Source organism: Procambarus clarkii, chromosome 23 (assembly GCF_040958095.1).
Source record: "Procambarus clarkii isolate CNS0578487 chromosome 23, FALCON_Pclarkii_2.0, whole genome shotgun sequence".
NCBI classification, from domain to species: domain Eukaryota; kingdom Metazoa; phylum Arthropoda; class Malacostraca; order Decapoda; family Cambaridae; genus Procambarus; species Procambarus clarkii.
The window spans coordinates 7,073,487-7,096,585 of NC_091172.1; positions in this window are offsets into that span (position 1 = coordinate 7,073,487).

The following is a 23,099-nucleotide window of genomic DNA, read 5'->3' on the forward strand; positions in this document are numbered from 1 at the left end:
GCGATTCTTGCCCGCCAGCTGCGAAAATCGCATAGTTTCTGGTCGCTAGCGGCGAAAATCGCGCTATTTTTGACCGGTAGCGGCGAAAATCGAGATTTTTGCCCGCCAGCTGCGAAAATCGCATGGTTTTTGGCCGCTAGCGGCGAAAATCGCGCGGTTTTTGGCAGGTAGCGGCGAAATTCGCGCGATTTTTTCCCGCCAGCTGCAAAAATCGCAGTTTCTGGCCGCTAGCGGCGAAAATCGCGCGATTTTTCGCCGCTAGCGGCGAAATTCGCACGGTTTTTGGCCGCTAGCGGCGAAAATCGCGCTATTTTTGGCCGGTAGCGGCGATAATCGCGATTCTTGCCCGACAGCTGCGAAAATCTCATGGTTTTTGGGCTCTAGCGGCGAAAATCGCGCGGTTTTTGGCCAGTAGCAGCGAAAATCGCTCTATTTTTGCCCGCAAGCTGCAAAAATCGCATAGTTTCTGGCCCCTAGAGGCGAAAATCGCGCGATTTTTGGCCACTAGCGGCAAAATTCGACGATTTTTGGCCTCTAGCGGCGAAAATCGCACGGTTTTTGGCCGCTAGCGTCGAAAATCGCGCTATTTTTGGCCGGTAGCGGCGAAAATCGCGATTTTTGCCCGCCAGCTGCGAAAATCGCACGGTTTCTGGTCGCTAGCGGCGAAAATCGCGCTATTTTTTTGCCGGTAGCGGCGAAAATCGCGATTCTTGCCCGCCAGCTGCGAAAATCACATGGTTTTTGGAATCTAGCGGCGAAAATCGCGCGGTTTTTGGCCAGTAGCGGCGAAATTCGCTCGATTTTTTCCCGCCAGCTGCAAAAATCGCAGTTTCTGGCCGCTAGCGGCGAAAATCCCGCGATTTTTCGCCTGTAGCGGCGAAATTCGCACGTTTTTTGGCCGCTAGCGGCGAAAATTGCGCTATTTTTTGCCGGTAGCTGCGAAAATCGCGATTTTTGCCCGCCAGCTGCGAAAATCGCATGGTTTTTGGGCGCTACCGGCAAAAATCGCGCGGTTTTTGGCAGGTAGCAGAGAAAATCGCGCTAATTTTTCCCGCAAGCTACAAAAATCGCATAGTTTCTGGCCCCTAGAGGCGAAAATCGCGCGATTTTTGGCCACTAGCGGCAAAATTCGACGATTTTTGGCCGCTAGCGGAAAAATCGCACGGTTTTTGGCCACTAGTGTCGAAAATCGCGCTATTTTTGGCAGCTAGCGGCGAAAATCGCGCTATTTTTGCCCGCCAGCTGCGAAAATCGCATGGTTTTTGGGCGCTAGCGGCAAAAATCGCGCGGTTTTTGGCAGGTAGCAGAGAAAATCGCACTAATTTTTCCCGCAAGCTACAAAAATCGCATAGTTTCTGGCCCCTAGAGGCGAAAATCGCGCGATTTTTGGCCAGTAGCGGCGAAATTCGCTCGATTTTTTCCCGCCAGCTGCAAAAATCGCAGTTTCTGGCCGCTAGCGGCGAAAATCCCGCGATTTTTCGCCGGTAGCGGCGAAATTCGCACGTTTTTTGGTCGCTAGCGGCGAAAATCGCGCTATTTTTTTGCCGGTAGCTGCGAAAATCGCGATTTTTGTCCGCCAGCTGCAAAAATCGCATGGTTTTTGGGCGCTAGCGGCAAAAATCGCGCGGTTTTTGGCAGGTAGCAGAGAAAATCGCGCTAATTTTTCCCGCAAGCTACAAAAATCGCATAGTTTCTGGCCCATAGAGGCGAAAATCGCGCGATTTTTGGCCACTAGCGGCAAAATTCGACGATTTTTGGCCGCTAGTTGAAAAATCGCACGGTTTTTGGCCACTTGCGGCGAAAATCGCGCTATTTTTGCCCGCCAGCTGCAAAAATCGCAGTTTCTGGCCGCTAGCGGCGAAAATCGCGCGATTTTTCGCCGCTAGCGGCGAAATTCGCACAGTTTTTGGCCGCTAGGAGCGAAAATCGCGCTATTTTTTGTCGGTAGCTGCGAAAATCGCGATTTTTGCCCGCCAGCTGCGAAAATCGCATGGTTTTAGGGCGCTAGCGGCAAAAATCGCGCGCTTTTTGGCCGGTAGCGGCGAAAATCGCGCTATTTTTGCCCGCCAGCTGCAAAAATCGCATAGTTTCTGGCCGCTAGAGGCGAAAATCGCGCGATTTTTGCCCAATAGCGGCGAAATTCGACGATTTTTGGCCGCTAGCGGCGAAAATCGCACGGTTTTTGGCCGCTAGCGGCGAAAATCGCGCGGTGTTTGGCCGGTAGCGGCGAAAATCGCGCTATTTTTGCCCGCAAGCTGCAAAAATCGCATAGTTTCTGGTCGCTAGCGGGGAAAATCGCGCTATTTTTGGCCGGTAATAGCGAAAATCGCGATTTTTGACCGCCAGCTGCGAAAATCGCATGGTTTTTGGGCGCTAGCGGCAAAAATCGCGCGGTTTTTGGCTGGTAGCAGAGAAAATCGCGCTATTTTTGCCCGCAAGCTGCAAAAATCGCATAGTTTCTGGCCGCTAGAGGCGAAAATCGCGCGATTTTTGGCCAATAGCGGCGAAATTCGCACGGTTTTTGGCCGCTAGCGGCGAAAATCGCGCTATTTTTGGCGGGTAGCGGCGACAATCGCGATTTTTGCCAGCCAGCTGCGAAAATCGCACGGTTTTTGGCCGCTAGCGGCGAAAATCGCGCTATTTTTGGCCGTTAGCGGCGAAAATCGCAATTCTTGCCCGCCAGCTGCTAAAATCGCATGGTTTTTGGGCTCTAGCGGCGATAATCGCGCGGTTTTTGGCCAGTAGCAGCGAAAATCGCGCTATTTTTGCTCGCAAGCTGCAAAAATCGCATAGTTTCTGGCCCCTAGAGGCAAAAATCGCGCGATTTTTGGTCACTAGCGGCAAAATTCGACGATTTTTGGCCGCTAGCGGCGAAAATCGCACGGTTTTTGGCCGCTAGCGTCGAAAATCGCGCTATTTTTGGCCGGTAGCGGTGAAAATCGCGATTTTTGCACGCCAGTTGAGAAAATCGCACGGTTTTTGGCCGCTAGCGGCGAAAATCGCGCGATGTTTGGCCGGTAGCGGCGAAAATCGCGCTATTTTTGCCCGCCAGCTGCAAAAATCGCATAGTTTCTGGTCGCTAGCGGGGAAAATCGCGCTATTTTTGGCCGGTAATAGCGAAAATCGCGATTTTTGCCCGCCAGCTGCGAAAATCGCATGGTTTTTGGGCGCTAGCGGCAAAAATCGCGCGGTTTTTGGCTGGTAGCAGAAAAAATCGCGCTATTTTTGCCCGCAAGCTGCAAAAATCGCATAGTTTCTGGTCGCTAGAGGCGAAAATCGCTCGATTTTTGGCCAATAGCGGCGAAATTCGCACGGTTTTTGGCCGCTAGCGGCGAAAATCGCGCTATTTTTGGCCGGAAGCGGTGAAAATCGCGATTCTTGCCCGCCAGCTGCGAAAATCGCATGGTATTTGGGCTGTAGCGGCGAAAATCGCGCTATTTTTGGCCAGTAGCAGCGAAAATCGCGCTATTTTTGCCGGCAAGCTGCAAAAATCGCATAGTTTCTGGCCCCTAGAGGCAAAAATCGCGCGATTTTTGGCCACTAGCGGCAAAATTCGACGATTTTGGGCCGCTAGCGGCGAAAATCGCACGGTTTTTGGCCGCTAGCGTCAAAAATCGCGCTATTTTTGGCCGGTAGCGGCGAAAATCGCGATTTTTGCCCGCCAGCTGCGAAAATCGCACGGTTTTTGGCCGCTATCGGCGAAAATCGCGCGGTTTTTGGCAGGTAGCGGCGAAATTCGCGCGATTTTTACCCGCCAGCTGCAAAAATCGCAGTTTTTGGCCGCTAGCGGCGAAAATCGCGCTATTTTTGGCCGGTAGCGGCGAAAATCGCAATTCTTGCCCGCCAGCTGCGAAAATCGCATGGTTTTTGGGCTCTAGCGGCGAAAATCGCGCGGTTTTTGGCCAGTAGCAGCGAAAATCGCGCTATTTTTGCTCGCAAGCTGCAAAAATCGCATAGTTTCTGGCCCCTAGAGGCGAAAATAGCGCGATTTTTGGTCACTAGCGGCAAAAATCGACGATTTTTGGCCGCTAGCGGCGAAAATCGCACGGTTTTTGGCCGCTAGCGTCGAAAATCGCGCTATTTTTGGCCGGTAGCGGTGAAAATCGCGCTATTTTTGCCCGCCAGCTGCAAAAATCGCATAGTTTCTGGCCCCTAGAGGCGAAAATCGCGCGATTTTTGGTCACTAGCGGCAAAATTCGACGATTTTTGGCCGCTAGCGGCGAAAATCGCACGGTTTTTGGCCGGTAGCGGCGAAAATCGCGCTATTTTTGCCCGCCAGCTGCAAAAATCGCATAGTTTCTGGTCGCTACCGGGGAAAATCGCGCTATTTTTGGCCGGTAATAGCGAAAATCGCGATTTTTGCCCGCCAGCTGCGAAAATCGCATGGTTTTTGGGCGCTAGCGGCAAAAATCGCGCGGTTTTTGGCTGGTAGCCGAGAAAATCGCGCTATTTTTGCCCGCAAGCTGCAAAAATCGCATAGTTTCTGGCCGCTAGAGGCGAAAATCGCGCGATTTTTGGCCAATAGCGGCGAAATTCGCACGGTTTTTGGCCGCTAGCGGCGAAAATCGCGCTATTTTTGGCCGGTAGCGGCGACAATCGCGATTTTTGCCAGCCAGCTGCGAAAATCGCACGGTTTTTGGCCGCTAGCGGCGAAAATCGCGCTATTTTTGGCCGTTAGCGGCGAAAATCGCAATTCTTGCCCGCCAGCTGCAAGAATCGCATGGTTTTTGGGCTCTAGCGGCGATAATCGCGCGGTTTTTGGCCAGTAGCAGCGAAAATCGCGCTATTTTTGCTCGCAAAAATCGCATAGTTTCTGGCCCCTAGAGGCGAAAATCGCGCGATTTTTGGTCACTAGCGGCAAAATTCGACGATTTTTGGCCGCTAGCGGCGAAAATGGCACGGTTTTTGGCCGCTAGCGTCGAAAATCGCGCTATTTTTGGCCGGTAGCGGTGAAAATCGCGATTTTTGCACGCCAGCTGCGAAAATCGCACGGTTTTTGGCCGCTAGCGGCGAAAATCGCGCGGTGTTTGGCCGGTAGCGGCGAAAATCGCGCTATTTTTGCCCGCCAGCTGCAAAAATCGCATAGTTTCTGGTCGCTAGCGGGGAAAATCGCGCTATTTTTGGCCGGTAATAGCGAAAATCGCGATTTTTGCCCGCCAGCTGCGAAAATCGCATGGTTTTTGGGCGCTAGCGGCAAAAATCGCGCGGTTTTTGGCTGGTAGCAGAGAAAATCGCGCTATTTTTGCCCGCAAGCTGCAAAAATCGCATAGTTTCTGGCCGCTAGAGCCGAAAATCGCGCGATTTTTGGCCAATAGTTGCGAATTTCGCACGGTTTTTGGCCGCTAGCGGCGAAAATCGCGCTATTTTTGGCCGGTAGCGGCGACAATCGCGATTTTTGCCAGCCAGCTGCGAAAATCGCACGGTTTTTGGCCGCTAGCGGCGAAAATCGCGCTAATTTTGACCGTTAGCGGCGAAAATCGCAATTCTTGCCCGCCAGCTGCGAAAATCGCATTGTTTTTGGGCTCTAGCGGCGATAATCGCGCGGTTTTTGGCCAGTAGCAGCGAAAATCGCGCTATTTTTGCTCGCAAAAATCGCATAGTTTCTGGCCCCTAGAGGCGAAAATCGCGCGATTTTTGGTCACTAGCGGCAAAATTCGACGATTTTTGGCCGCTAGCGGCGAAAATCGCACGGTTTTTGGCCGCTAGCGTCGAAAATGGCGCTATTTTTGGCCGGTAGCGGTGAAAATCGCGATTTTTGCACGCCAGCTGCGAAAATCGCACGGTTTTTGGCCGCTAGCGGCGAAAATCGCGCGGTGTTTGGCCGGTAGCGGCGAAAATCGCGCTATTTTTGCCCGCCAGCTGCAAAAATCGCATAGTTTCTGGTCGCTAGCGGGGAAAATCGCGCTATTTTTGGCCGGTAATAGCGAAAATCGCGATTTTTGCCCGCCAGCTGCGAAAATCGCATGGTTTTTGGGCGCTAGCGGCAAAAATCGCGCGGTTTTTGGCTGGTAGCAGAGAAAATCGCGCTATTTTTGCCCGCAAGCTGCAAAAATCGCATAGTTTCTGGCCGCTAGAGGCGAAAATCGCTCGATTTTTGGCCAATAGCGGCGAAATTCGCACGGTTTTTGGCCGCTAGCGGCGAAAATCGCGCTATTTTTGGCCGGTAGCGGTGAAAATCGCGATTCTTGCCCGCCAGCTGCGAAAATCGCATGGTATTTGGGCTCTAGCGGCGAAAATCGCGCTTTTTTTGGCCAGTAGCAGCGAAAATCGCGCTATTTTTGCCTGCAAGCTGCCAAATTCGCATAGTTTCTGGCCCCTAGAGGCAAAAATCGCGCGATTTTTGGCCACTAGCGGCAAAATTCGACGATTTTTGGCCGCTAGCGGCGAAAATCGCACGGTTTTTGGCCGCTAGCGTCGAAAATCGCGCTATTTTTGGCCGGTAGCGGCGAAACCGCGATTTTTGCCCGCCAGCTGCGAAAATCGCACGGTTTTTGGCCGCTAGCGGCGAAAAACGCGCTATTTTTGGCCGGTAGCGGCGAAAATCCCGATTCTTCCCCGCCAGCTGCGAAAATCGCACGGTTTTTGGCCGGTAGCGGCGAAAATCGCGATTTTTGCCCGCCAGTTGCGAAAATCGCGCGGTTTTTGGCCGGTAGCGGCGAAAATCGCGCTATTTTTGCCCGCCAGCTGCAAAAATCGCATAGTTTCTGGTCGCTAGCGGGGAAAATCGCGCTATTTTTGGCCGGTAATGGCGAAAATCGCGATTTTTGCCCTCCAGCTGCGAAAATCGCACGTTTTTTTGCCGCTAGCGGCGAAAATCGCACTATTTTTGGCCGGTAGCGGCGAAAATCGCGATTTTTGCCCGCCAGCTGCAAAAATCGCAAAGTTTCTGGTCGCTAGCGGCAAAAATCGCGCTATTTTTGACCGGTAGCGGCAAAAATCGCGACTTTTGCCAGCCAGCTGCGAAAATCGCATGATTTTTGGCCGCTAGCGGCGAAAATCGCGCGGTTTTTGGCAGGTAGCGGCGAAATTCACGCGATTTTTACCCGCCAACTGCAAAAATCGCACGGTTTTTGGCCGGTAGCGTCGAAAATCGCGCTATTTTTGGCCGGTAGCGGCGAAAATCGCGATTCTTGCCCGCCAGCTGGGAAAATCGCATAGTTTCTGGTCGCTAGCGGCGAAAATCGCGCTATTTTTGACCGGTAGCGGCGAAAATCGCGATTTTTGCCCGCCAGCTGCGAAAATCGCATGGTTTTTGGCCGCTAGCGGCGAAAATCGCGCGGTTTTTGGCAGGTAGCGGCAAAATTCGACGATTTTTGGCCGCTAGCGGAAAAATCGCACGGTTTTTGGCCACTAGTGTCGAAAATCGCGCTATTTTTGGCCGCTAGCGGCGAAAATCGCGCTATTTTTGCCCGCCAGCTGCGAAAATCGCATGTTTTTTGGGCGCTAGCGGCAAAAAATCGCGCGGTTTTTGGCAGGTAGCAGAGAAAATCGCACTAATTTTTCCCGCAAGCTACAAAAATCGCATAGTTTCTGGCCCCTAGAGGCGAAAATCGCGCGATTTTTGGCCAGTAGTGGCGAAATTCGCTCGATTTTTTCCCGCCAGCTGCAAAAATCGCAGTTTCTGGCCGCTAGCGGCGAAAATCCCGCGATTTTTCGCCGGTAGCGGCGAAATTCGCACGTGTTTTGGCCGCTAGCGGCGAAAATCGCGCTATTTTTTTGCCGGTAGCTGCGAAAATCGCGATTTTTGCCCGCCAGCTGCGAAAATCGCATGGTTTTTGGGCGCTAGCGGCAAAAATCGCGCGGTTTTTGGCAGGTAGCAGAGAAAATCGCGCTAATTTTTCCCGCAAGCTACAAAAATCGCATAGTTTCTGGCCCCTAGAGGCGAAAATCGCGCGATTTTTGGCCAGTAGCGGCAAAATTCGACGATTTTTGGCCGCTAGCGGAAAAATCGCACGGTTTTTGGCCACTAGCGTCGAAAATCGCGCTATTTTTTGCCGCTAGCGGCGAAAATCGCGCTATTTTTGCCCGCCAGCTGCGAAAATCGCATGGTTTTTGGGCGCTAGCGGCAAAAATCGCGCGGTATTTGGCAGGTAGCAGAGAAAATCGCGCTAATTTTGCCCGCAAGCTACAAAAATCGCATAGTTTCTGGCCCCTAGAGGCGAAAATCGCGCGATTTTTGGCCAGTAGCGGCGAAATTCGCTCGATTTTTTCCCGCCAGCTGCAAAAATCGCAGTTTCTGGCCGCTAGCGGCGAAAATCCCGCGATTTTTCGCCGGTAGCGGCGAAATTCGCACGTTTTTTGGCCGCTAGCGGCGAAAATCGCGCTATTTTTTTGCCGGTAGCTGCGAAAATCGCGATTTTTGTCCGCCAGCTGCGAAAATCGCATGGTTTTTGGGCGCTAGCGGCAAAAATCGCGCGGTTTTTGGCAGGTAGCAGAGAAAATCGCGCTAATTTTTCCCGCAAGCTACAAAAATCGCATAGTTTCTGGCCCCTAGAGGCGAAAATCGCGCGATTTTTGGCCACTTGCGGCGAAAATCGCGCTATTTTTGCCCGCCAGCTGCAAAAATCGCAGTTTCTGGCCGCTAGCGGCGAAAATCGCGCGATTTTTCGCCGCTAGCGGCGAAATTCGCACAGTTTTTGGCCGCTAGGGGCGAAAATCGCGCTATTTTTGGTCGGTAGCTGCGAAAATCGCGATTTTTGCCCGCCAGCTGCGAAAATCGCATGGTTTTAGGGCGCTAGCGGCAAAAATCGCGCGCTTTTTGGCCGGTAGCGGCGAAAATCGCGCTATTTTTGCCCGCCAGCTGCAAAAATCGCATAGTTTCTGGCCGCTAGAGGCGAAAATCGCGCGATTTTTGCCCAATAGCGGCGAAATTCGCACGGTTTTTGGCCGCTAGCGGCGAAAATCGCGCTATTTTTGGCCGGTAGCGGCGACAATCGCGATTTTTGCCAGCCAGCTGCGAAAATCGCACGGTTTTTGGCCGCTAGCGGCGAAAATCGCGCTATTTTTGGCCGGTAGCTGCGAAAATCGCAATTCTTGCCCGCCAGCTGCGAAAATCGCATGGTTTTGGGGCTCTAGCGGCGAAAATCGCGCGGTTTTTGGCCAGTAGCAGCGAAAATCGCGCTATTTTTGCTCGCAAGCTGCATAAATCGCATAGTTTCTGGCCCGTAGAGGCGAAAATCGCGCGATTTTTGGTCACTAGCGGCAAAATTCGACGATTTTTGGCCGCTAGCGGCGAAAATCGCACGTTTTTGGCCGCTAGCGTCGAAAATCGCGCTATTTTTGGCCGGTAGCGGTGAAAATCGCGCTATTTTTGCCCGCCAGCTGCAAAAATCGCATAGTTTCTGGCCCCTAGAGGCGAAAATCGCGCGATTTTTGGTCACTAGCGGCAAAATTCGACGATTTTTGGCCGCTAGCGGCGAAAATCGCACGGTTTTTGGCCGCTAGCGGCGAAAATCGCGCGGTGTTTGGCCGGTAGCGGCGAAAATCGCGCTATTTTTGGCCGGTAATAGCGAAAATCGCGATTTTTGCCCGCCAGCTGCGAAAATCGCATGGTTTTTGGGCGCTAGCGGCAAAAATCGCGCGGTTTTTGGCTGGTAGCAGAGAAAATCGCGCTATTTTTGCCCGCAAGCTGCAAAAATCGCATAGTTTCTGGCCGCTAGAGGCGAAAATCGCGCGATTTTTGGCCAATAGCGGCGAAATTCGCACGGTTTTTGGCCGCTAGCGGCGAAAATCGCGCTATTTTTGGCCGGTAGCGGCGACAATCGCGATTTTTGCCAGCCAACTGCGAAAATCGCACGGTTTTTGGCCGCTAGCGGCGAAAATCGCGCTATTTTTGGCCGTTAGCGGCGAAAATCGCAATTCTTGCCCGCCAGCTGCGAAAATCGCATGGTTTTTGGGCTCTAGCGGCGATAATCGCGCGGTTTTTGGCCAGTAGCAGCGAAAATCGCGCTATTTTTGCTCGCAAGCTGCAAAAATCGCATAGTTTCTGGCCCCTAGAGGCAAAAATCGCGCGATTTTTGGTCACTAGCGCCAAAATTCGACGATTTTTGGCCGCTAGCGGCGAAAATCGCACGGTTTTTGGCCGCTAGCGTCGAAAATCGCGCTATTTTTGGCCGGTAGCGGTGAAAATCGCGATTTTTGCACGCCAGCTGAGAAAATCGCACGGTTTTTGGCCGCTAGCGGCGAAAATCGCGCGATGTTTGGCCGGTAGCGGCGAAAATCGCGCTATTTTTGCCCGCCAGCTGCAAAAATCGCATAGTTTCTGGTCGCTAGCGGGGAAAATCGCGCTATTTTTGGCCGGTAATAGCGAAAATCGCGATTTTTGCCCGCCAGCTGCGAAAATCGCATGGTTTTTGGGCGCTAGCGGCAAAAATCGCGCGGTTTTTGGCTGGTAGCAGAGAAAATCGCGCTATTTTTGCCCGCAAGCTGCAAAAATCGCATAGTTTCTGGCCGCTAGAGGCGAAAATCGCTCGATTTTTGGCCAATAGCGGCGAAATTCGCACGGTTTTTGGCCGCTAGCGGCGAAAATCGCGCTATTTTTGGCCGGAAGCGGTGAAAATCGCGATTCTTGCCCGCCAGCTGCGAAAATCGCATGGTATTTGGGCTGTAGCGGCGAAAATCGCGCTATTTTTGGCCAGTAGCAGCGAAAATCGCGCTATTTTTGCCGGCAAGCTGCAAAAATCGCATAGTTTCTGGCCCCTAGAGGCAAAAATCGCGCGATTTTTGGCCACTAGCGGCAAAATTCAACGATTTTTGGCCGCTAGCGGCGAAAATCGCACGGTTTTTGGCCGCTAGCGTCAAAAATCGCGCTATTTTTGGCCGGTAGCGGCGAAAATCGCGATTTTTGCCCGCCAGCTGCGAAAATCGCACGGTTTTTGCCCGCTATCGGCGAAAATCGCGCGGTTTTTGGCAGGTAGCGGCGAAATTGGCGCGATTTTTACCCGCCAGCTGCAAAAATCGCAGTTTCTGGCCGCTAGCGGCGAAAATCGCGCGATTTTTCGCCGCTAGCGGCGAAATTCGCACAGTTTTTGGCCGCTAGGGGCAAAAATCGCGCGCTTTTTGGCCGGTAGCGGCGAAAATCGCGCTATTTTTGCCCGCCAGCTGCAAAAATCGCATAGTTTCTGGCCGCTAGAGGCGAAAATCGCGCGATTTTTGCCCAATAGCGGCGAAATTCGCACGGTTTTTGGCCGCTAGCGGCGAAAATCGCGCTATTTTTGGCCGGCAGCGGCGACAATCGCGATTTTTGCCAGCCAGCTTCGAAAATCGCACGGTTTTTGGCCGCTAGCGGCGAAAATCGCGCTATTTTTGGCCGGTAGCGGCGAAAATCGCAATTCTTGCCCGCCAGCAGCGAAAATCGCATGGTTTTTGGGCTCTAGCGGCGAAAATCGCGCGGTTTTTGGCCAGTAGCAGCGAAAATCGCGCTATTTTTGCTCGCAAGCTGCAAAAATCGCATAGTTTCTGGCCCCTAGAGGCGAAAATCGCGCGATTTTTGGTCACTAGCGGCAAAAATCGACGATTTTTGGCCGCTAGCGGCGAAAATCGCACGGTTTTTGGCCGCTAGCGTCGAAAATCGCGCTATTTTTGGCCGGTAGCGGTGAAAATCGCGCTATTTTTGCCCGCCAGCTGCAAAAATCGCATAGTTTCTGGCCCCTAGAGGCGAAAATCGCGCGATTTTTGGTCACTAGCGGCAAAATTCGACGATTTATGGCCGCTAGCGGCGAAAATCGCACGGTTTTTGGCCGGTAGCGGCGAAAATCGCGCTATTTTTGCCCGCCAGCTGCAAAAATCGCATAGTTTCTGGTCGCTACCGGGGAAAATCGCGCTATTTTGGGCCGGTAATAGCGAAAATCGCGATTTTTGCCCGCCAGCTGCGAAAATCGCATGGTTTTTGGGCGCTAGCGGCAAAAATCGCGCGGTTTTTGGCTGGTAGCAGAGAAAATCGCCCTATTTTTGCCCGCAAGCTGCAAAAATCGCATAGTTTCTGGCCGCTAGAGGCGAAAATCGCGCGATTTTTGGCCAATAGCGGCGAAATTCGCACGGTTTTTGGCCGCTAGCGGCGAAAATCGCGCTATTTTTGGCCGGTAGCGGCGACAATCGCGATTTTTGCCAGCCAGCTGCGAAAATCGCACGGTTTTTGGCCGCTAGCGGCGAAAATCGCGCTATTTTTGGCCGTTAGCGGCGAAAATCGCAATTCTTGCCCGCCAGCTGCGAGAATCGCATGGTTTTTGGGCTCTAGCGGCGATAATCGCGCGGTTTTTGGCCAGTAGCAGCGAAAATCGCGCTATTTTTGCTCGCAAAAATCGCATAGTTTCTGGCCCCTAGAGGCGAAAATCGCGCGATTTTTGGTCACTAGCGGCAAAATTCGACGATTTTTGGCCGCTAGCGGCGAAAATGGCACGGTTTTTGGCCGCTAGCGTCGAAAATCGCGCTATTTTTGGCCGGTAGCGGTGAAAATCGCGATTTTTGCACGCCAGCTGCGAAAATCGCACGGTTTTTGGCCGCTAGCGGCGAAAATCGCGCGGTGTTTGGCCGGTAGCGGCGAAAATCGCGCTATTTTTGCCCGCCAGCTGCAAAAATCGCATAGTTTCTGGTCGCTAGCGGGGAAAATCGCGCTATTTTTGGCCGGTAATAGCGAAAATCGCGATTTTTGCCCGCCAGCTGCGAAAATCGCATGGTTTTTGGGCGCTAGCGGCAAAAATCGCGCGGTTTTTGGCTGGTAGCAGAGAAAATCGCGCTATTTTTGCCCGCAAGCTGCAAAAATCGCATAGTTTCTGGCCGCTAGAGGCGAAAATCGCGCGATTTTTGGCCAATAGTTGCGAAATTCGCACGGTTTTTGGCCGCTAGCGGCGAAAATCGCGCTATTTTTGGCCGGTAGCGGCGACAATCGCGACTTTTGCCAGCCAGCTGCGAAAATCGCATGGTATTTGGGCTCTAGCGGCGAAAATCGCGCTATTTTTGGCCAGTAGCAGCGAAAATCGCGCTATTTTTGCCGGCAAGCTGCAAAAATCGCATAGTTTCTGGCCCCTAGAGGCAAAAATCGCGCGATTTTTGGCCACTAGCGGCAAAATTCGACGATTTTTGGCCGCTAGCGGCGAAAATCGCACGGTTTTTGGCCGCTAGCGTCGAAAATCGCGCTATTTTTGGCCGGTAGCGGCGAAAATCCCGATTCTTCCCCGCCAGCTGCGAAAATCGCACGGTTTTTGGCCGGTAGCGGCGAAAATCGCGATTTTTGCCCGCCAGCTGCGAAAATCGCGCGGTTTTTGGCCGGTAGCGGCGAAAATCGCGCTATTTTTGCCCGCCAGCTGCAAAAATCGCATAGTTTCTGGTCGCTAGCGGGGAAAATCGCGCTATTTTTGGCCGGTAATGGCGAAAATCGCGATTTTTGCCCGCCAGCTGCAAAAATCGCACGTTTTTTTGCCGCTAGCGGCGAAAATCGCACTATTTTTGGCCGGTAGCGGCGAAAATCGCGATTTTTGCCCGCCAGCTGCAAAAATCGCAAAGTTTCTGGTCGCTAGCGGCAAAAATCGCGCTATTTTTGACCGGTAGCGGCAAAAATCGCGATTTTTGCCAGCCAGCTGCGAAAATCGCATGATTTTTGGCCGCTAGCGGCGAAAATCGCGCGGTTTTTGGCAGGTAGCGGCGAAATTCACGCGATTTTTACCCGCCAACTGCAAAAATCGCACGGTTTTTGGCCGGTAGCGTCGAAAATCGCTCTATTTTTGGCCGGTAGCGGCGAAAATCGCGATTCTTGCCCGCCAGCGGCGAAAATCGCACGGTTTTTGGCCGCTAGCGTCGAAAATCGCGCTATTTTTGGCCGGTAGCGGCGAAAATCCCGATTCTTCCCCGCCAGCTGCGAAAATCGCATGGTTTTTGGCCGGTAGCGGCGAAAATCGCGATTTTTGCCCGCCAGCTGCGAAAATCGCGCGGTTTTTGGCCGGTAGCGGCGAAAATCGCGCTATTTTTGCCCGCCAGCTGCAAAAATCGCATAGTTTCTGGTCGCTAGCGGGGAAAATCGCGCTATTTTTGGCCGGTAATGGCGAAAATCGCGATTTTTGCCCGCCAGCTGCGAAAATCGCACGTTTTTTTTGCCGCTAGCGGCGAAAATCGCACTATTTTTGGCCGGTAGCGGCGAAAATCGCGATTTTTGCCCGCCAGCTGCAAAAATCGCAAAGTTTCTGGTCGCTAGCGGCAAAAATCGCGCTATTTTTGACCGGTAGCGGCAAAAATCGCGATTTTTGCCAGCCAGCTGCGAAAATCGCATGATTTTTGGCCGCTAGCGGCGAAAATCGCGCGGTTTTTGGCAGGTAGCGGCGAAATTCACGCGATTTTTACCCGCCAACTGCAAAAATCGCACGGTTTTTGGCCGGTAGCGTCGAAAATCGCGCTATTTTTGGCCGGTAGCGGCGAAAATCGCGATTCTTGCCCGCCAGCTGCGAAAATCGCATAGTTTCTGGTCGCTAGCGGCGAAAATCGCGCTATTTTTGACCGGTAGCGGCGAAAATCGCGATTTTTGCCCGCCAGCTGCGAAAATCGCATGGTTTTTGGCCGCTAGCGGCGAAAATCGCGCGGTTTTTGGCAGGTAGCGGCAAAATTCGACGATTTTTGGCCGCTAGCGGAAAAATCGCACGGTTTTTGGCCACTAGTGTCGAAAATCGCGCTATTTTTGGCCGTTAGCGGCGAAAATCGCAATTCTTGCCCGCCAGCTGCTAAAATCGCATGGTTTTTGGGCTCTAGCGGCGATAATCGCGCGGTTTTTGGCCAGTAGCAGCGAAAATCGCGCTATTTTTGCTCGCAAGCTGCAAAAATCGCATAGTTTCTGGCCCCTAGAGGCAAAAATCGCGCGATTTTTGGTCACTAGCGGCAAAATTCGACGATTTTTGGCCGCTAGCGGCGAAAATCGCACGGTTTTTGGCCGCTAGCGTCGAAAATCGCGCTATTTTTGGCCGGTAGCGGTGAAAATCGCGATTTTTGCACGCCAGTTGAGAAAATCGCACGGTTTTTGGCCGCTAGCGGCGAAAATCGCGCGATGTTTGGCCGGTAGCGGCGAAAATCGCGCTATTTTTGCCCGCCAGCTGCAAAAATCGCATAGTTTCTGGTCGCTAGCGGGGAAAATCGCGCTATTTTTGGCCGGTAATAGCGAAAATCGCGATTTTTGCCCGCCAGCTGCGAAAATCGCATGGTTTTTGGGCGCTAGCGGCAAAAATCGCGCGGTTTTTGGCTGGTAGCAGAGAAAATCGCGCTATTTTTGCCCGCAAGCTGCAAAAATCGCATAGTTTCTGGTCGCTAGAGGCGAAAATCGCTCGATTTTTGGCCAATAGCGGCGAAATTCGCACGGTTTTTGGCCGCTAGCGGCGAAAATCGCGCTATTTTTGGCCGGAAGCGGTGAAAATCGCGATTCTTGCCCGCCAGCTGCGAAAATCGCATGGTATTTGGGCTGTAGCGGCGAAAATCGCGCTATTTTTGGCCAGTAGCAGCGAAAATCGCGCTATTTTTGCCGGCAAGCTGCAAAAATCGCATAGTTTCTGGCCCCTAGAGGCAAAAATCGCGCGATTTTTGGCCACTAGCGGCAAAATTCGACGATTTTGGGCCGCTAGCGGCGAAAATCGCACGGTTTTTGGCCGCTAGCGTCAAAAATCGCGCTATTTTTGGCCGGTAGCGGCGAAAATCGCGATTTTTGCCCGCCAGCTGCGAAAATCGCACGGTTTTTGGCCGCTATCGGCGAAAATCGCGCGGTTTTTGGCAGGTAGCGGCGAAATTCGCGCGATTTTTACCCGCCAGCTGCAAAAATCGCAGTTTTTGGCCGCTAGCGGCGAAAATCGCGCTATTTTTGGCCGGTAGCGGCGAAAATCGCAATTCTTGCCCGCCAGCTGCGAAAATCGCATGGTTTTTGGGCTCTAGCGGCGAAAATCGCGCGGTTTTTGGCCAGTAGCAGCGAAAATCGCGCTATTTTTGCTCGCAAGCTGCAAAAATCGCATAGTTTCTGGCCCCTAGAGGCGAAAATCGCGCGATTTTTGGTCACTAGCGGCAAAAATCGACGATTTTTGGCCGCTAGCGGCGAAAATCGCACGGTTTTTGGCCGCTAGCGTCGAAAATCGCGCTATTTTTGGCCGGTAGCGGTGAAAATCGCGCTATTTTTGCCCGCCAGCTGCAAAAATCGCATAGTTTCTGGCCCCTAGAGCCGAAAGTTTCTAGAGTTTCTAGAGTTTCTGGCCGAAATTTGACTCCTGAGCGTGATTTTTGAGCCGAATTCTGACTCTCTGCACCTATTTTCATTTGCAAATTACGACTTTTTATACCGAAAATATGCCAATTACTGAAAACGGCGATGGGTCATATTTTGCCCAAACCCCCCCTACAGTTTTCAAAATGTCTGAAATGTCCAAAATTTGACTCCTGAGCGTGATTTTTGAGCCGAATTCTGACTCTCTGCACCTATTTTCATTTTCAAATTACGACTTTTTATACCGAAAATATGCCAATTACTGAAAACGGCGATGGGGTCATATTTTGCCCAAACCTCCCTGCAGTTTTCAAAATGTCTGAAATGTCCGAAATTTGACTCCTGAGCTTGATTTTTGAGCCGAATTCTGAATCTCTGCACCTATTGTCATTTTCAAATTACGACTTTTTATACCGAAAATATGCCAATTACTGAAATCGGCGATGGGTCATATTTTGCCCAAACCCCCCTGCAGTTTTCAAAATGTCTGAAATGTCCGAAATTTGATTCCTGAGCGTGATTTTTGAGCCGAATACTGACTCTCTGCACCTATTTTCATTTTCAAATAACGACTTTTTATACCGAAAATATGCCAATTACTGAAAACGGCGATGGGTCATATTTTGCCCAAACCCCCCTGCAGTTTTCAAAATGTCTGAAATGTCCGAAATTTGACTCCTGAGCGTGATTTTTGAGCCGAATTCTGACTCTCTGCACCTATTTTCATTTTCAAATTACGACTTTTTATACCGAAAATATGCCAATTACAGAAAACAGCGATGGGTCATATTTTGCCCAAACTTCCCTGCATTTTTCAAAATGTCTGAAATGTCCGAAATTTGACTCCTGAGCGTGATTTTTGAGCTGAATTCTGACTCTCTGCACCTATTTTCATTTTCAAATTACGACTTTTTATACCGAAAATATGCCAATTACTGAAAACGGCGATGGGTCATATTTTGCCCAAACCCCCCTGCAGTTTTCAAAATGTCTGAAATGTCCGAAATTTGACTCCTGAGCGTGATTTTTGAGCCGAATTCCGACTCTCTGCACCTATTTTCATTTTCAAATTACGACTTTTTATACCAAAAATATGCCAATTACTGAAAACGGCGATGGGTCATATTTTGCCTAAACCCCCCTGCAGTTTTCAAAATGTCTGAAATGTCCGAAATTAGACTCCTGAGCGTGATTTTTGAGCCGAATTCTGACTCTCTGCACCTATTTTCATTTTCAAATTACGACTTTTTATACCGAAAATATGCCAATTACTGAAAACGGCGATGGGTCATATTTTGCCCAAACCCCACTGCAGTTTTCAAAATGTTTGAAATGTCCGAAATTTGACTCCTGAGCGTGATTTTTGAGCCGAATTCTGACTCTCTGCACCTATTTTCATTTGCAAATTACGACTTTTTATACCGAAAATATGCCAATTACTGAAAACGGCGATGGGTCATATTTTGCCCAAACCCCCCTACAGTTTTCAAAATGTCTGAAATGTCCGAAATTTGACTTCTGAGCGTGATTTTTGAGCCGAATTCTGACTCTCTGCACCTATTTTCATTTTCAAATTACGACTTTTTATACCGAAAATATGCCAATTACTGAAAACGGCGATGGGTCATATTTTGCCCAAACCCCCCTGCAGTTTTCAAAATGTTTGAAATGTCCGAAATTTGACTCCTGAGCGTGATTTTTGAGCCGAATTCTGACTCTCTGCACCTATTGTCATTTTCAAATTACGACTTTTTATACCGAAAATATGCCAATTACTGAAATCGGCGATGGGTCATATTTTGCCCAAACCCCCCTGCAGTTTTCAAAATGTCTGAAATGTCCGAAATTTGATTCCTGAGCGTGATTTTTGAGCCGAATTCTGACTCTCTGCACCTATTTTCATTTTCAAATAACGACTTTTTATACCGAAAATATGCCAATTACTGAAAACGGCGATGGGTCATATTTTGCCCAAACCCCCCTGCAGTTTTCAAAATGTCTGAAATGTCCGAAATTTGACTCCTGAGCGTGATTTTTGAGCCGAATTCTGACTCTCTGCACCTATTTTCATTTTCAAATTACGACTTTTTATACCGAAAATATGCCAATTACTGAAAACAGCGATGGGTCATATTTTGCCCAAACCCCCCTGCATTTTTCAAAATGTCTGAAATGTCCGAAATTTGACTTCTGAGCGTGATTTTTGAGCTGAATTCTGACTCTCTGCACCTATTTTCATTTTCAAATTACGACTTTTTATACCGAAAATATGCCAATTACTGAAAACGGCGATGGGTCATATTTTGCCCAAACCCCCCTGCAGTTTTCAAAATGTCTGAAATGTCCGAAATTTGACTCCTGAGCGTGATTTTTGAGCCGAATTCCGACTCTCTGCACCTATTTTCATTTTCAAATTACGACTTTTTATACCGAAAATATGCCAATTACTGAAAACGGCGATGGGTCATATTTTGCCTAAACCCCCCTGCAGTTTTCAAAATGTCTGAAATGTCCGAAATTTGACTCCTGAGCGTGATTTTTGAGCCGAATTCTGACTCTCTGCACCTATTTTCATTTTCAAATTACGACTTTTTATACCGAAAATATGCCAATTACTGAAAACGGCGATGGGTCATATTTTGCCCAAACCCCACTGCAGTTTTCAAAATGTTTGAAATGTCCGAAATTTGACTCCTGAGCGTGATTTTTGAGCCGAATTCTGACTCTCTGCACCTATTTTCATTTGCAAATTACTACTTTTTATACCGAAAATATGCCAATTACTGAAAACGGCGATGGGTCATATTTTGCCCAAACCCCCCCTACAGTTTTCAAAATGTCTGAAATGTCCAAAATTTGACTCCTGAGCGTGATTTTTGAGCCGAATTCTGACTCTCTGCACCTATTTTCATTTTCAAATTACGACTTTTTATACCGACAATATGCCAATTACTGAAAACGGCGATGGGGTCATATTTTGCCCAAACCTCCCTGCAGTTTTCAAAATGTCTGAAATGTCCGAAATTTGACTCCTGAGCTTGATTTTTGAGCCGAATTCTGAATCTCTGCACCTATTGTCATTTTCAAATTACGACTTTTTATACCGAAAATATGCCAATTACTGAAATCGGCGATGGGTCATATTTTGCCCAAACCCCCCTGCAGTTTTCAAAATGTCTGAAATGTCCGAAATTTGATTCCTGAGCGTGATTTTTGAGCCGAATTCTGACTCTCTGCACCTATTTTCATTTTCAAATAACGACTTTTTATACCGAAAATATGCCAATTACTGAAAACGGCGATGGGTCATATTTTGCCCAAACCCCCCTGCAGTTTTCAAAATGTCTGAAATGTCCGAAATTTGACTCCTGAGCGTGATTTTTGAGCCGAATTCTGACTCTCTGCACCTATTTTCATTTTCAAATTACGACTTTTTATACCGAAAATATGCCAATTACAGAAAACAGCGATGGGTCATATTTTGCCCAAACTTCCCTGCATTTTTCAAAATGTCTGAAATGTCCGAAATTTGACTCCTGAGCGTGATTTTTGAGCTGAATTCTGACTCTCTGCACCTATTTTCATTTTCAAATTACGACTTTTTATACCGAAAATATGCCAATTACTGAAAACGGCGATGGGTCATATTTTGCCCAAACCCCCCTGCAGTTTTCAAAATGTCTGAAATGTCCGAAATTTGACTCCTGAGCGTGATTTTTGAGCCGAATTCCGACTCTCGGCACCTATTTTCATTTTCAAATTACGACTTTTTATACCAAAAATATGCCAATTACTGAAAACGGCGATGGGTCATATTTTGCCTAAACCCCCCTGCAGTTTTCAAAATGTCTGAAATGTCCGAAATTTGACTCCTGAGCGTGATTTTTGAGCCGAATTCTGACTCTCTGCACCTATTTTCATTTTCAAATTACGACTTTTTATACCGAAAATATGCCAATTACTGAAAACGGCGATGGGTCATATTTTGCCCAAACCCCACTGCAGTTTTCAAAATGTTTGAAATGTCCGAAATTTGACTCCTGAGCGTGATTTTTGAGCCGAATTCTGACTCTCTGCACCTATTTTCATTTGCAAATTACGACTTTTTATACCGAAAATATGCCAATTACTGAAAACGGCGATGGGTCATATTTTGCCCAAACCCCCCTACAGTTTTCAAAATGTCTGAAATGTCCGAAATTTGACTTCTGAGCGTGATTTTTGAGCCGAATTCTGACTCTCTGCACCTATTTTCATTTTCAAATTACGACTTTTTATACCGAAAATATGCCAATTACTGAAAACGGCGATGGGTCATATTTTGCCCAAACCCCCCTGCAGTTTTCAAAATGTCTGAAATGTCCGAAATTTGACTCCTGAGCGTGATTTTTGAGCTGAATTCTGACTCTCTGCACCTATTTTCATTTTCAAATTACGACTTTTTATACCGAAAATATGCCAATTACTGAAAACAGCGATGGGTCATATTTTGCCCAAACCCCCCTGCAGTTTTCAAAATGTCTGAAATGTCCGAAATTTTACTCCTGAGCGTGATTTTTGAGCCGAATTCCGATTCTCTGCACCTATTTTCATTTTCAAATTACGACTTTTTATACCGAAAATATGCCAATTACTGAAAACGGCGATGGGTCATATTTTGCCTAAACCCCCCTGCAGTTTTCAAAATGTCTGAAATGTCCGAAATTTGACTCCTGAGCGTGATTTTTGAGCCGAATTCTGACTCTCTGCACCTATTTTCATTTTCAAATTACGACTTTTTATACCGAAAATATGCCAATTACTGAAAACGGCGATGGGTCATATTTTGCCCAAACCCCACTGCAGTTTTCAAAATGTTTGAAATGTCCGAAATTTGACTCCTGAGCGTGATTTTTGAGCCGAATTCTGACTCTCTGCACCTATTTTCATTTTCAATTTACGACTTTTTATACCGAAAATATGCCAATTACTGAAAACGGCGATGGGTCATATTTTGCCCAAACCTCCCTGCAGTTTTCAAAATGTCCGAAATTTGACTCCTGAGCGTGATTTTTGAGCCGAATTCTGACTCTCTGCACCTATTTTCATTTTCAAATTACGACTTTTTATACCGAAAATATGCCAATTACTGAAAACGGCGATGGGTCATATTTTGCCCAAACCCCCCTGCAGTTTTCAAAATGTTTGAAGTGTCCGAAATTTGACTCCTGAGCGTGATTTTTGAGCCGAATTCTGACTCTCTGCACCTATTTTCATTTTCAAATTACGACTTTTTATACCGAAAATATGCCAATTACTGAAAACGGCGATGGGTCATATTTTGCCCAAACCCCCCTGCAGTTTTCAAAATGTTTGAAATGTCCGAAATTTGACTCCTGAGCGTGATTTTTGAGCTGAATTCTGACTCTCTGCACCTATTTTCATTTTCAAATTACGACTTTTTATACCGAAAATATGCCAATTACTGAAAACGGCGATGGGTCATATTTTGCCCAAACCCCCCTGCAGTTTTCAAAATGTCTGAAATGTCCGAAATTTGACTCCTGAGCGTGATTTTTGAGCCGAATTCCGACTCTCTGCACCTATTTTCATTTTCAAATTACGACTTTTTATACCAAAAATATGCCAATTACTGAAAACGGCGATGGGTCATATTTTGCCAAAACCCCCCTGCAGTTTTCAAAATGTCTGAAATGTCCGAAATTTGACTCCTGAGCGTGATTTTTGAGCCGAATTCTGACTCTCTGCACCTATTTTCATTTTCAAATTACGACTTTTTATACCGAAAATATGCCAATTACTGAAAACGGCGATGGGTCATATTTTGCCCAAACCCCACTGCAGTTTTCAAAATGTTTGAAATGTCCGAAATTTGACTCCTGAGCGTGATTTTTGAGCCGAATTCTGACTCTCTGCACCTATTTTCATTTGCAAATTACGACTTTTTATACCGAAAATATGCCAATTACTGAAAACGGCGATGGGTCATATTTTGCCCAAACCCCCCTACAGTTTTCAAAATGTCTGAAATGTCCGAAATTTGACTTCTGAGCGTGATTTTTGAGCCGAATTCTGACTCTCTGCACCTATTTTCATTTTCAAATTACGACTTTTTATACCGAAAATATGCCAATTACTGAAAACGGCGATGGGTCATATTTTGCCCAAACCCCCCTGCAGTTTTCAAAATGTCTGAAATGTCCGAAATTTGACTCCTGAGCGTGATTTTTGAGCTGAATTCTGACTCTCTGCACCTATTTTCATTTTCAAATTACAACTTTTTATACCGAAAATATGCCAATTACTGAAAACAGCGATGGGTCATATTTTGCCCAAACCCCCCTGCAGTTTTCAAAATGTCTGAAATGTCCGAAATTTGACTCCTGAGCGTGATTTTTGAGCCGAATTCCGATTCTCTGCACCTATTTTCATTTTCAAATTACGACTTTTTATACCGAAAATATGCCAATTACTGAAAACGGCGATGGGTCATATTTTGCCTAAACCCCCCTGCAGTTTTCAAAATGTCTGAAATGTCCGAAATTTGACTCCTGAGCGTGATTTTTGAGCCGAATTCTGACTCTCTGCACCTATTTTCATTTTCAAATTACGACTTTTTATACCGAAAATATGCCAATTACTGAAAACGGCGATGGGTCATATTTTGCCCAAACCTCCCTGCAGTTTTCAAAATGTCCGAAATTTGACTCCTGAGCGTGATTTTTGAGCCGAATTCTGACTCTCTGCACCTATTTTCATTTTCAAATTACGACTTTTTATACCGAAAATATGCCAATTACTGAAAACGGCGATGGGTCATATTTTGCCCAAACCCCCCTGCAGTTTTCAAAATGTTTGAAGTGTCCGAAATTTGACTCCT